Below are 15,357 nucleotides of genomic sequence, written 5' to 3' on the forward strand. Positions count from 1 at the left end.
TTCTCAGTGAAACCCATCTGGATTGTGTCATCAGAGAAGTCCTCTCTCCTGTTCTCCCATGGTACTTGGTTCATACCTTTCAAGTGATATTTATTATACATTTTAATTTTTAATGCTTTGTTGGATTTATGATGGCATGAAATATGAAAAGTATCCTGGGCCTCAGGAAGAATATGTTATTTTTTTTTTAAGATTTTATTTATTTATTTGCCAGAGATAGAGAGAAAGAGCACAAGAAGGGGGAGCGTCAGAGGGAGAGGGAGAAACAGGCTCCTCGCTGAGCAGGGAGCCCGATGCAGGGCTCGATCCCAGGACCCTGGGATCATGACCTGAGCCGAAGGCAGACGCTTAACTGACTGAGCCACCCAGGCATCCCTGTTACTGGTTTTATCTGCATTTTTAAGTAATTTGTTCAAATGCAAAGCCTAGAGGAAACAAACTTACAGAGTCTGGTCAGTGCAGTTGAGGAAATGAGTCTTTGAAGGAGAAGTAGCCAATTTTTGATCAAAGTTGGTCTAAAATAACCAGTTTCTTTAATTTACACTGTTATACCTGTAGAGGTAAACTGTACTATGTAATTCTAAGATTTTTCACCCAGTAAAAAAGGCAAAAGCAGAATGTGTTATTCAGTTTTCAGTTATTCAAGCCAGTGAAGGCAGGAAATAGAGTATGTGATGGAAATTATTATTGTGGTCATCAGCACAACCAAGTTGCTAAGTCATAGCAATGAATAGTTTTGATCTTTTCATTTTCTTTAACTGCTCTGGTATTTGTATAAAATAAATTTATTTTTTTTCAGTGCGCTGGGACACCATTCACAACATGAGTACCTGACACATTTCTAATCAAATGTACTTGTTGGTTGGTGTTTCTATATTTGTTTATATTTCTTTATATGTTCATTTTAATTTGTCAGATTGTAAACTCATAAATGACAAGGATAAGCTAGTTCTTCAGAGGGAAAAGAAAACCAGTTTTAGTGCAGCATCATGTAATAGGAGGTAGTAATGACTAGCATTTAAAAGCATTGACTTTGGAGTCCTCTGCCTGAATGTAGATCTTAGCTCCACCACTTTTAGTTGTATGACCTTTGTCTAATTACTTAACAGATGTGAGTCAGTTTCCTCCTTCCTAAAATGGAGATAATGTTTACTTCATAGGATATATGAGCATTAATGAGATAATCCTCGTAAAATGGTTAAGGGAAGTACATAGCACATAATAATTGCTTCATAATGTTAGTAACTTATTTTTGTTACTTCTGTTTTAATAAATATATTACAAGACAATGCCACTAATATTTAGTGAAACAAAACAAAAGCACTGGGAGAAAATTCATTCTTTGTGATTTTCAACAAACTGGGAAAACCAGGCATTAAATAATTAAGAGCATGCTTTCGTTAATCTGCTTTGTTCTAAGATTTAAGGCTAGTGAAACCAAGAACTTAGTTATATGTGAAGACTAATGTCAGAGAAAAAGAAATATTTTATTGAAATCCCAACGATGTGTGTGCTATGTGAAAGAAACTAGACAGAATTATTTTAAAAGGGAAAAAAAAAATCACTTAAAAAAATCAGGCCTCTTCAAACAAAACAAGAAAAGTTAGACAACAGTATGTCACCACAAACAAACTAGATAAATGGTACAGCTATTTTTTTGCCCAGCTCACAACTTGGATTTATGAGTTCTCCCAACCAGAACAATGAACAGCTGACAGCTTCTGTCTCTAGCAGATCCAGTTTGATGAAACTCATTAAGTTTTTTTTTTTAAACTGAGAAACCCTGCTTGAAAGTATTTGTGTAGTTTAGAACAAATTCAAGTTTTATGAACACATGCAATTTAATATTAAAACCCATATCACTCCTCTCAAAGGAAGAATAGGTCTACTGCTGTAGGAAATGGATAGAGAGACTCTCTCTCAAAGGAAGACGGAGAAGGACATGCTCTTTGGAAGAAAGCTGTCTTCCTTTGCTCTGTATTTTGCCTTGAGAGGTTTGAATAGCTCCTCTCTTGAGAGTTTCTCTTTTTCTTTTTTTCAGACTCACTACTACGTATTCAGTAATGGGGCTGATGGGTAGAAAATAGAGGAGTAAAAGGGATTGCTTTTTTATATATGAAATTGAAATTGGTAGAATTCAACAAATAGCAATTTTGATGTATAGGAAGATAAATCAACTAAAGTAAAGTTCTTTCAGAGATAACTCAGAAAATGGGTATGTGGTCAGTTGTAAAGTAGAATCCTATATTACACGTTTCTTACACGGAAATGTTTCCTACTTGATGGGGAAAGAAAGTGTGTTCAATGCTGTCTGCTCTGGAAGCAACAATAAATACCTGACATCATCAGAATCCATTTCCTCTGAGGCACACTGCCTCTGGTTGGTGAGTAATGCTTTTTATTTCAGTAGCTGTATTGAAGAAAGGAAGTTGCCCGTCCCACTTTGGGCAGCCGCCTGTTACAATGAAATTTTAGTTTCATAGCTGATGTGGAGGCCCTTAACTATTGTGTGTATAGGTACGAGTAGGAGACTTTAAAGGGGTAGAATTTTGGAGATCATTTTTCTTAATATATTAATTTACATAAAAGGAAAATGAGATTCAGTGACTTACCTGTAGTCATACAACTAATGGCAGGGTGTTAGATACATAGGACAACTTTAAGTACTGTTTACTCATCCACATGTTATCCGCAAGAATAATGCAGGATAGGGAAGGCATTCATCAGGGACTGCCTTTCAAAATGGATTGTTTTCAAACTCTGTACTTTTGAGATATATTTTTAAAAATAAATATTTTATAATGAATTATAGGGAAAAATAGATTTTGTCCTTGTAAAATCTTCTCTTGTATAATATTCCTCAGTTGTACATAATTTTTGTATTTCCAAATTCTCCGAAAGTTTAAAAGTGTAGGTTAGCTAGGTAATAAGAAAAATTGACTCCAAAGAAAGAAGAAAGCATATACAAAGTACGATACCCAGGTACAAACAGGGCTAAAATAAAATACCACAGATTCGCCAATTGATAAAATGTACAATCATATAAGTTCTGGGATCCTTGTTAAGATGGATGATGTTACTTTAATAAAAATGTGAATATTTAAATATTTTTACTTAAAATGATATAAAATGAAAAGATAATTCCACTTAAAAATGAGTTGATGAATTCTGAATTTTATTGATAGTAACCAAGGATTTAAATAGTCACTTTAAGGGTCATTTTGCTCAGTGCAGAGAAGGAAAGTCCAGTTCTTGTTCTCTTAATTTTCTTTGAGCAAAGAATGAGGGTGCCATTTGTAAAAATTTTGGATGAAAAATATACATGCTCATATCAATTTGAATGTATTGTGCTAATCAAGAAAAGAAAACCAGATAAACTTTACTATCCCCAAATTAAAATTTATGTATAATAATGGAAACTATGAAGAAAGCTAAAAGCCAAGTTAGTCTGAGAGAAAACAACATCTATAACAAATCAATATTTGTTTGATATTTTACAAAATCAATAAAAAAAAGGCAAATAAGCCAATGGACGAATGGGTGAATGATAAATAAATTTAAAGAAAGGAAATCTACACAATATACGAGTATTCAGGAAAATGCATTAAATAAGAAAGAGAAAACCACTTCAAGTCCACTAACAAAATTTAAGAGTTTAGACAATATTATGCATTAGAGAAGAATTGGCAGGGGAGTTGGGTGGGGCTGACTGTCTGTATAGTGGGTAAAGTGTGCATTGGTATGGTTCTTTTGGAAAAGTATTTGGCCATGTCTAGTGATGCTGGACATATACACTGAGTCAGCCATTTCTGCACATAAGCCCAAAGAGACATGTTCAAATATGTTCACTGTAACTTTGCTATGATGAAAAACAAGAATAATTTATATAATAATATGGTATATTCATTGGATGGATATAACTAGAAATGAAAAATAATGGCCTAGATATACATACATATGTCACAAGGACAAATTCCCTCCAGCATACTTTTGAGTGACAAAGCAACATACTGATAGTGTAGAAGGTGCACATAAATAAAAAATAATTCCACCTGTGTCAGTTATGAACACTTGCAATAAGTGATTATGAAGTCATCAGAGATTGATTAAAGCATGGGCTGGAAGAACACATAGCAGATTGAGGAAGGGATGGTCACAAATGGGGAACACAAAAGATTAAAATTTAAAATTAAAATTAAGATTTAAAGTTAAAAACTCCTATATAGGAGTAGCAAATTTAAAAAAATGTGAATGACCACTGGACTGGGAATGAGAAAAAAACTAGGTTTAGGTCTTGTTCTGCTATTAGCTTAACTTAAACCATCTGGCTTATATCCAAAGCAATATGTTATTATTAGGCCATCTTAAATGTTTTGTCCAAACTTAAAAATTTTATGAGCTTTGTAGCGGTGTGACATTAGGCCTATTTTGGAAATGTTCTTTGCCTTAGTTTACTCATCTGTAAAATGGGACGAATAGTAGTACCTATTTAATAGGGTTATTTTGAAGAGTATATACAATAATTCATGTAGAGCACTTACCTCTGTCCCCCGACAGATCTCATTGCTCAATAAATCTAAGTTACTACAGACATGACTGCTGAAATTCATGACACAGATCAATTATGGGATGGATACTTTAATCATAAAGATTATTTTCCTCTTTAGAGACTTCTTTTAGATAAGTTTTTCCAGGATATTACAATAGACTTGGTGTATTTATGACTCCCAGGGGCTCATGTCTTATATAAAATAAGATGGTTATACTTTTTCTAAATGTCAGTTATACGCAGTTTTTAATCTGGAAAGGAAAAAATATATACTTACATATGTGAAATAAGGAAAGATTTTAAATGTGTTGTATGTGGTTCTTTTTTTTTTCCTATCAGAAGGTCTATCAGAAGGGAGACTGTACTTGAACGAGGTCCTTTATTAAGTCTGCTGATTGTTATGGTTAAATATATACTCACTTGAGGAAGAGTGAAAAACTATTTTATTGAGAAAACAGTATTTAATTATGTAACATGAGAATGGAGACATAGACTACTTCCAGGGTAGACCTGACTTAATTCTCAAATATAATTCAGTAAAATATAGATTTCTTAAATGAGAAGATTTGACAATGTGCATAATTTAATTGTACAAAGACAAACCCCACTCTGAATGTCTTCTTGGCAAACGAAGGCCCATTCAGGCATGTTTCAATGCAGGCTCTGGAGTGGAGAGTGGGGAGGGAGGGAGGGACAATTTGTAGTACACTGTATCTACTTTATGGCTACTGATTTTAAACAATTTCACATTACCCTTATTGTCTAATCATATGTTTGGGAGGATGGGCTATTTATGAGATGTTAGCTTTCCAGATGCTCGAACAATGTGCTTTAAATGCTGTATTCATAAACCAGCCCCCAAAATGTGGCAGATTAGCTGTTTCTAATCTTTGAATTCAGAACAAATGTTAGAAAAAGGAACACTTGCAGATCTGTGTAGTCTCTATTACCTCATTAAAATGTATTTATAAATGAAGTAGACGAGGAGCAAATGTCTGCACAAAACATTACTACTTCATTAATATTTTTTTATTACAAAAGCACTTTCTGTGAAATCTGTCAGCCTAAAGGAAATAAGTGAATCAGTTGTCTTTCATTTTTGTGTTTTGTTTATTTTCTCTGATATGCAAACGCAAGTTTAAAAGAAATGTTTTAGCAGTAAATATGACCTCAGTGAAATAAAAAAGAAAAGTAGCATGTGACTAGAAACAACATCTGGTTCAAAGTAGGCATAAAGCTAGGATTTAAGTGAGGAGATCGTCTGAACTTGAACAAGTTTCTATTTTTCTTAAATGTGAGGTTTCTGTGTTAGTAGAGAAATACGTTATGGTAGGTTTTGTGCCTAAGGGTAATTCCTTAAAAGGCTTCTTGTATCAAGAGTAGCTAGAAACAACGAAGGGACAAGCAAACCTTTTCTTTCCCCTCCAAATTAGAAGTTTTGTTTAATATACTTAGGTTGATCCTTTTATAAATTATATTCCCCTTTGGATATGTTTTATTTCACCAGGAAGCACCCATGACATTTATTGGCATGTGTAATTTGAGAAAAACTCTTCTGAAACTCAGAAAAGAACATTTATCTTTGATTCCTGATTAGAGAAAACTGGAGACCCACCAGATTTTAGAATGAAAAGTATTCTCTCTTTTTGGAAGATTCTCATACTTCATAAAATTTTAAAACATGAATATTCCAATCCTTCCATGGGATACAGCATTAATCTGAAAGGGTCCCCTGTTGAGGGGATTAATTCTCTGACTTTTCAGTATGTACTGACATACTGAATTGATTACTGAGTTAGTGTCCAGTTGGACTAAATATGTTGTCATCAATACTGACAAATGCTGGGATGTTTGTAGCCACAAGGCTCACAAATTAAAACGAACAAAAAGGCAAGATACATCCTAAATTATCTACCTAATGATTTTTATATGACTGATTGTATAACTATCCCCAAGTCACCTAGAATGTCAACCAGTTAAAGAAGATACTCAACAGTTTTTGATAGAATAATTTCATAGTATGGTGAATACATTTCTTGAATGGGAATGTAGTCTGTTGGGTTAGTCAAGTTGTTTGTTTTTCAGGTAACATTTTGACAAGTCATTTGATACATGGATTATAATTGGAGAGACTAACATTGTGCCTGATTATTTGTATAAGGCCCCGAACAGAAAATGAGAATTGACTCTACTAAATTGATTTCCCGTTGATAGAGCTCATTTAGTAGGGAAGGGAAGGGGACCTCACCATGTGCTGGTGCTACTTAAAATAATGGTGGTTGGAGTTTTGAAGGGGGAATGGAAGAGTTAAGAATCAAGTTTATTTTTTAAATTATTTTGGTTGTTCAAAATGATAAAATATAGCTCCTACCTTTAATTTTCATAAATGGAAAATTGTGAAAGCTTGTTTTGGAAACTTGGACAAAACATTATTTAGCTTAGTCTGCTACCACTAAGTTTGATCCTTGTAGACTTTGGCAGAAGGTAGCAAATGTGACAGAGGCTGTTTCTCTGAAATGAATAAAGGAACATTAAAACATTCGGATCCTATTACTTCCATTTAAAAACTTTCCAAATACAGAATTGCTGCACCATCAGCATAGCTGATAACTCACTTAAAATTCACACAAACTGATTAAAAAATGCAAAGGCCTCAAGCCTGGCATTCCAACTGTGCGCATTCTGATTATACTGAATGCATGCAGTGTGTGTTTGAGGAATGTGTCAGTTTATGAAGAACTGGGGGAGTTTCTAAGGCTTAACCTCAGAGTTCTCAAATTGAACATTTGGAGAGCCAAAATACACAATGGAAAATACACACAATCTTGCTGTTTCCAATTAGAAGTGGGCTCCTGTTTTTTTGACTTCAGCAGGTGGCTATTCATCATTAAGATGAAAAATGTTTATTAATATGAATATAATATTTTGGGATATTTACAATTAGGAATCAAAAACCATAAACCTTCCCCCCCTTCCATCAACATTTTTATAATGGTCTCATACTAATGTTTCTGTCCTCTGACCTATTACTAAAGAATACAAAGGTGGACTTGTCAGCTCTTGGGTTCTTTTTTATGTCAGCTCTTGGGTTATATAATAGGGACAGTGTCCCACTAAAGAGTGTTTGTATTTGATTTAGTTGACTAGGGTAGTACAAAAGAAGTGGTAATATGGTATTCATTCAGTGATTTTTGTCATTTGTATCAGTCAATCTGATGGGATGAAGACCCTGGGTATTTTGAAATTATGAGCCTTGTTTACATTTTTTAATCACATGTGTACTTTAATATGTTCACATTTGAGGGATGCCTGCATGGTTCAGTCAGTTAAGCATCCGCCTTCGGCTCAGGTCATGATCCCGGGATCCCAAGATCCAGCTGGGCATCACATGGGGCTCCCTCCTCAGAGGGGAGTCTGCTTCTTCCTCTCCCTCTGCCCCTCTCCCCTCTCCCCTCTCCCCTCTCATGTGTGTGCTCTCTCTCTCTTGCAAATAAATAAATAAAATCTTTTTAAAAATATGCTCACATTTGAATGGGTTTTTTTTTTTTTTGCATTTTTCTATGGAAACATAGGCTATGGAAATAACTAACATTAAAAATAGCTTATCAGTCCACTTTTGGTAGTTACCATGTATCAAAATGGGATACCTGTGATCTTCTTTGTTTACAGAATGGCAGGTAATCATTGAAATGCAAACCACAAACTTACATAATGAAAAATTATGGAATTCCCTAATGGATTGTCACTGACGGTATCAAAATGGAAAGTCAAGACGGAAGGTAATATTTAATGAGTGCCTATGCGTTACCAAGTGCTAGACTCAGTTTTTCACATATTATATTCGATTATTTCCATCTGGATTCTTGGCAAAGTCAAGTAACTTGTCCAAGGTTATCCGGCCTGTAAATCTGGGAATTCAAGTCTGTTTGAATTCAAATGTGATTTTTAAACCTGGAGTGTACCATTTTTAATCTTGAGTTAGTCTTTTGTATAATTTACTTTTGACATAACTTTAAATTTGCCTTAGGTGTGTATAGATATCTTGATTCTTCACAGAAATTTCCAGCTCTTCTTTAGTTAGATGCCCCTTTAAGACAGTGGTGGGACTGAACCAAGAACTGTGGGAGTATTTTCTTAGTAGCAAGAATCCATAAAGAATGTCCCTTTTGCATCCTTGCTGCTTGTGGGATATTCCCTAAACAGAATAGTTTCCAGATATGCATGAACAAAACCCAGGATTCTGTACTTAGAGCAACATTTTAAAAAATGTTGATGAAAATGTAGATACTACGTACCTAAAGTAAAGGGCAGAACATTAACTGCCTGCAAACATAGTGATTGCTTTCTTCCTTTGGAAGCTAAGGATCTCTCTGCATGAGATTTTATTTATAAACAATGCTGTTTCTCTTACAGGAGGTTCATCATAAGGTCATCTTTTGACCAGATTGAAGCACTAAAATAATTATTGCTCTATTAACATGCTAGACCAATGGCAAAACCATTTTGGATCTGAGCCTTTATTTGCTGAGTCAGAAAGGCATAAAGTGAATATTGGCCCAAGAGAAATATTCACAAAATGAAAAAGAAGGTTGTATAATGTGCATAGGACAAAATTCAGATCATTTCTGGTGACCCACTTTAAGAATTTTGTATAAATCATACCTGCGTCATTTGTTTTGAAGCTACTAAACTTGATCTGTGACCAATTATTTTCTATAGCTCAGGTGTAATGAATACTTGCAGTCAGATGACTGGGTATTTTTTATTCAAAAGATTGTACAAGAAAAACAGATTGCTTTCTGTGGTGACCTGGGGGGCCAAAAATATTGAAGATCCAGGTAATACATTAATCATGAAATTTAAAAAGGAAAAAAAGATTGTATAGAGAGTAATTTGGTTCATGGAGTTAGTTGTGAAACCTGGTTGCTATGCTGAGTTACTAGGATAGGTATCACCATTTCTGTGAGAGGATAGATGATTGCATGAAACTGGTGGTCACTGTGGGGGATAAACACAATATGTTTAAAAGGCTGCTATGACTATGAAGTCCGTGTTTGAGGAGGTTGTATGTGGGTGTGTGTGTGTGCGCACGCACACATGCTCTCACATGAGATCTGCAGGCATTCCATGGGGAGGAGCCTCATTGTTTAATCCAGAGTCAATTGGCATTGCTGTGTTGAATTATTTGCATTATTTGAACCATGGTTTGTTTTAATGTTTTTTCATCAGTAATTTTTAAAAGAAGGGTTGAAGGTTAGTGTTTGTGAACCTTTTTTCTTTGTGTTGCTTTATAAGCCTTAAATGCCTATAAAGGCTCTTAGTCTGTCCATGATTATGCTTCCTTTTAAAATGAAGTCCTCTGTTTAATTTTGTAGTTCAGTGTGTAGGCAAGAGTGTATAGAATGAGAACTTAACTTGAACTGTATCCACACTTAAAAGTCACCGTCTTATTCGGATATAGTAGAAGATTGGTGCCAGTATAATAATCAGGATGTAGCAAAACATCTGGTACCTAAACAGCGTAGTGAGTGTGTATTGCACGTTGGTTGAACTGTGGTCACTGGGTGTCTAACCCATATACAAGTACCGTGTAATGCTGGTTACCATATAATTCTGTCCTCTCATTCTTCCTTTTCTTAGCTTATTTTCTTTCTGATCATCTTTAAATATCTATTCTTAACTGTCTTCTCAAGCTACACATTCTTTTTTTTTAAAGAATTTATTTATTTGACAGAGAAACAGTGAGAAAGAGAACACAAGTGGGGGAGGGGCAGAGGGAGAAGCAGGCTTCCTGCCGAGCAGGGAGCCCGATGCGGGGCTCGATCCCAGGACCCTGGGATCATGACCTGAGCCGAAGGCAGATGCTTAACGAATGACTGAGCCACCCAGGCGCCCTCAAGCTACACATTCTTGAGCACTTACTCATTCTTAAGTTTCCTTTCCCTGACACACAGTAATTGATTATTGAAAAACTGAATGAGGCTTAACTATTCACTGAGACCTTCTCAGAACACTCCATATACACCTTTATTACAGCAACATTTCATAGATGATATCGTAATTACAGAATTATATGTCTTTTTTCTCCTCAGATTGTAAGTTCCTTAAGATTAGTGCCAAAGCATGTTCATTTTCTCTTCCTACCATATAGTCCAGTGCCTGCACATAGTAGGCACTAAGTAAATATTCACTGAGTCAGACTACTAGAGTTGTAGCCTTGGTGGTGTGGATGAACCTTATTTCCAGGGCTGATCTGGGGTGGCTTTTTGATTCTACAACAGTTGTGTTTAAGGTGGGTGGATGTTCCTCGTCTTCCCATTGTGGACGTTGTGAGTTTATAGTGGCTGAGAAACTGGAATGTATTTAGGAGTGCCTTTTAGGAGACCTTAGTTTTAGAAATAACTGCCACTCCATGTGGACCAAGGTCTTTTGAGACTCAAATGTCTGTGATAGTCTACAACATAATATCGGTACCTTGAGGGCAAGTTTCAGGAACTCTGTTTCTGTGTGCTGTAAAGAGTGAGCTCGATCCATGGGATTTAATTCATACTTGTGGTTCAGGTCAATATAGTTTTTCATTGTTGCCCCCCCCCCCTTTTTTTACTTTTTATTTGGAAATTAAATTCACAGAGAATTTATAAACTAGAAATAATGCAAAGATCAGTCTTCTGGCTTTTACCCAGGTTCACCTAAATATTTTACCCCATTTGTCTTCCCCTCATTCTCATGCTTTTTTCCCCCTCCTGAACCATTTGAGTGTGTTACATACCATGAGCCTTTGCATCCATCCACTGAGTGTGTATTTCCCAAGAACAGGGTATTCTTTTATACAACTAGAGTATAATTATTAGCCTCAGTCAATTTATCATGGATAAATACTTTAATCTATCATTTGCATTACAGTTTTATCAACTGATTTAGTAACTTCCCTTAGAGCATCTTCCCCCTCCCATAGGAGTCAGCCTAGGATGGTATTGCATTTGGTGGGTTTATGTCTTTACCCTCCTTTAATGTGGACATTCCCATAGCATTTCTTTGTATTTTATGACATTGACTTTTGAAGAATACAGTGTACTCTACCCTCTTTCCTTAAATAGGATATTCCTTATTTGGGAGTTTGATATATTGGTAGATTTTGCTTTATCATTTTTTTTCTTTAATCATTGGATTTGCACTAATAGTCTATCACCACATCTAATATAAATAATTAATGTATAAAACTGTTATTTAATTTTCTTTGAGTAAATTAATATTACTTATGAAACTACACAGAAATAAAGCAGATCCTTCAAAAATGTTTATGTTCAAAAGCAGATTGAATAAACCAATTTTTGGTAAATAGCTGTTTCTGGTACTGTGAGGAAAAAAGTCTACTCTTAGGTTTTCATTGATAACAAAACCAAACAAAAATAATTGTATTAGAGAACAGATAAAATTTTTGTTTTATCTTGAAATAAAATGGTATTTCAAATGAAGTATCTATCTCAGTATTTGAAATTTTAAATGCCAAGAAGATTGAGTTTATCTCCAGTTCCCCTATTTTGACCAATTAATTTATATTAAGTCTTCAAATAAAAATTTTGCTGTTATTTTGAGGAAAGCACTTTATACTACAGGTGCTTATAAATTAATTCCTTGGAGAATAAAACCCTCAAGGTAAAACATAATACATGAATATTTAGTAGATAGCAAATATTTAGAATGTTTAAACAAGGAAGTAAATTAGCATCAAATTAAATAAGCTGCTATGGATCTTTATCCCCACTATTGGAGAGAATTGTGTTGTATGGTGTTTCTGTTTGTTGTTGTTTGTCATCTGTTCTGACATCTCAGCTAAACTCATGAATTGAGAAGCAGACTGGGCTTATTTCCACAACATTCAGACCTTACTGTGCATTTACATTAGCTTACAATATGCTGCTTTTTTCTTTCCAAACACGGTCATCTTTAATGTTCACACCTTAGGGCACTCTGCACAGTCACCGTCCACAGTGCAGGCAACTTGTAGTGGGCAGCAAGGGAGAGAAGATACTGTCAAATGCCATTTTTGAAAACTTTAATTTGTTTTTCTCTCTTCATTGTTTATGATAACCTTGTAGAAACTTGAAAATAGAATTTCCTTCCCTGCTGTTTTTGTCATTTGTGTTTGGAAGTCCATTTTTTTTTCAATGAAAAATAGTTACGTTGCCTTTTACTGAAAAGGAAAAAATCTCCAAAGCTATACACTTTTACTTTCCTCTGTAAGAAAGATGTTGTCTTTTTTTTCTTATTGGATTTTTGGGTGGAATTTTTGAGAAGACTTAAGGAGGCAGTGGCCAGGAGAAGCAGAGAGTAAGGTAGTTATTAAGAGCATGGACTCTGAAGTCTTAGAGCTTGGGTTTAAATGTTGGGTCAAGCAGTTTACTAGCTATGTGGTCTCAGGGACATTATTCCATCTCCATGTCCCCCTGTATTCTCATCTGTAAGTGGGAATTGTATAACTGTACCTACTCATATGTTTGTTATGAGGATTTATTGAGTTGATGTTTGTAAAATACTTAAAATAGTGCCTAGAATATAGTAAATGGTATGCTTTTGTTAAATAAAAACAAATATCTCCCCCTGCAGTCTTACTACACTCATCCCTTTTCCTCGTGGTATGTGAGTGGAAAACAGTCCATAGCTCTCTCTTCAGAGTCCTCAGAGAAGTAGGGGGACCCTAACTGAACATTTCTGGAATTTAATCTTTTCAAAAAGTTGAAATGCATCAGTTTGCCACTCATTTCTGTGCTTTAGCTTCATTGAGAGAAGGCATTATTAAAAGGCTAACTATATTTGTTCACTTCTGGACTTCTTACCCATAACATGGCTTTATTTTGATTTAGAAGCCCTACTCTATAGTGTTTGTGAAGAACATTTAGTTTAAAATTTCATTTAAAATTTCACAGATGTCAGGTATGTAAACTTGAAAGAAACACATTTTCCAAACTGTTTCTAAGAGATATAGGCTCATTCTTCAAACACACGTACACACACACACACCACACATACCACACACCCAGCTAGCATAAAAGTAGGGTATGTAAATGTATGTTTAGAAAAATTAGTTGAAGCCTTCAGTCCTTAAGATGTCTTTTTTATCTAAATGTGGTTAAATTTGAAGCCTAGTAGGTCACAGGTAGTTCATATTTATTTTTACTGGAAATTAGCAATAGAGAAAACACGATCTCTTGGACTGCCAGGACTTTGGGGGCATTTCAATATGTGGAGACCATTTTTAATAATCATAGCATTACATGAAATAGATTATTTACTTTATTGAGGACATAATATCCTGAATGACAGCTATCTTAGTTCTGGTTGCTATAACAAATTACCATGGAGTGGGTGGCTTAAACAACAGACATTTATGTTTCACTGTTCTGGAGGCTGGCAAGCCCATAGTCAAGGTGGCAACAGATCCCGTGTCTGGTGAGAGCCCACTTCCTGGTTTGTAGATGGCCATCTTGTGTTGCAAGACAAGCGCAAGCAGGGGCAAGCTCTCTTGTCTCTCCTCTAAGGGCACTAATCCTACCGTGAAGACTCCACCCTCATGACCTAATTACCTCCCAAAGTCCCCATCTCTCACATTGGGGATTTGAGTTTTAACCTATGAATTTTGGGGGTGGGGGTGGGGACACAAACATTCAATCCATAGCAATAACTTTTACACTCCACTGAAATATAAAACTGTCAGCAAAGCTAAAGAATCCCTAACCAACCTTTTTAACACAAGGCAAAGTCAGAGTAAGTGTAAACTTCTGCAGGATTATTAATGATATGGCTGAGGATATATATTTGATAGAAAAAGAAATCACCCAAGCAGTTATAGTAGATAATGAAAAGAAGTTTATGTGTTGGTCAGTGAATGATGAGAACTTAAAAAGCAAATTACTTTGCAGATTATTTAAATGTGTTCACAGCTAACGATTTTTCTATCATTATGTTTCACAAGTTTCATGACAATAGATGTAAGCAACAGTAAACTATATTAAAAAAGAAAAGAATGAAAATCAACTCCAACTCCATACCACTATGGTTCTATTGTGGCACATGGTTAGTAGCTGTGGTGGTAGCTCAGTGTCTCTGCCTTTCTCTCTGTGCTGGTTTCTGTAAACTGCTGATGAAAAGCTTCCAAGGGGAGTTTTGATTACTGACTTGGCTGTGTTCCATTCATTAAATTCTTCCCTTTGCCTGTACCTACATTGAAGGTAGAAATATTTTTTTTTTAAGTTAATGGAGAAATGAGTATTATTAACATGTAGAACACTGGCACCACATTGAAACTGGTAGACCTAAGAGCTTTTATAATTTCTTTAGTTTACCTGGAAATAAAAATGGGGTCTGGAGTTGTGCTGTATGAGAATCACAGTTGGAGTGGTCAGTGGACTAGGAGTCCACTTTAAAAAGACTTTTATTTTTTTAAAGATTTATTTATTTATTTAACAGAGAGAGACACAGTGAGAGAGGGAACACAGGCAGGGGGAGTGGGAGAGGGAGAAGCAGGCTTCCCACTGAGCAGGGAGCCCCATGCAGGGCTCGATCCCAGGACCCTGGGATCATGACCTGAGCCAAAGGCAGATGCTTAACCGACTGAGCCACCCAGGGGCCCCAGGAAAACTTTTAATGTGCATACATTGTTAATAGTCTGGGAAGAACCCTGACAGGAGGAGACTCTCCAGATAGGTGGATGTTACATGATGCATCAGGTTGAATTCTTAGTGAATGTTCCATTGCATAGTTCTGTAAATGGTTCCAGGCTTTCCAATTAAGTACAACTTGGATTAATG

At 35.5% G+C, this 15,357-nt stretch overlaps 1 protein-coding gene across 3 annotated transcripts in view; it reads left to right on the forward strand.

Moving 5' to 3' along the window:
• PRKD1 (protein kinase D1) overlaps positions 1–15,357 on the forward strand; it is a 317,471-nt gene that overhangs the window by 79,050 nt on the left and 223,064 nt on the right. The window contains exon 2 of one of the 3 annotated variants that reach the window (XM_088025056.1): positions 12,483–12,540. The exons of the other annotated variants lie outside the window; for them this stretch is intronic. The gene's annotated coding sequence lies outside the window, so the exon portion shown is untranslated. The remainder of the gene's footprint in view (positions 1–12,482; positions 12,541–15,357) is intronic. 3 annotated transcript variants of the gene reach the window in all.

Source organism: Eumetopias jubatus, unplaced genomic scaffold, assembly GCF_037043125.1.
Source record: "Eumetopias jubatus isolate StellerSeaLion01/CBP00866 unplaced genomic scaffold, mEumJub1_p1.0 scaffold_7, whole genome shotgun sequence".
Taxonomy (NCBI): Eukaryota; Metazoa; Chordata; class Mammalia; order Carnivora; family Otariidae; genus Eumetopias; species Eumetopias jubatus.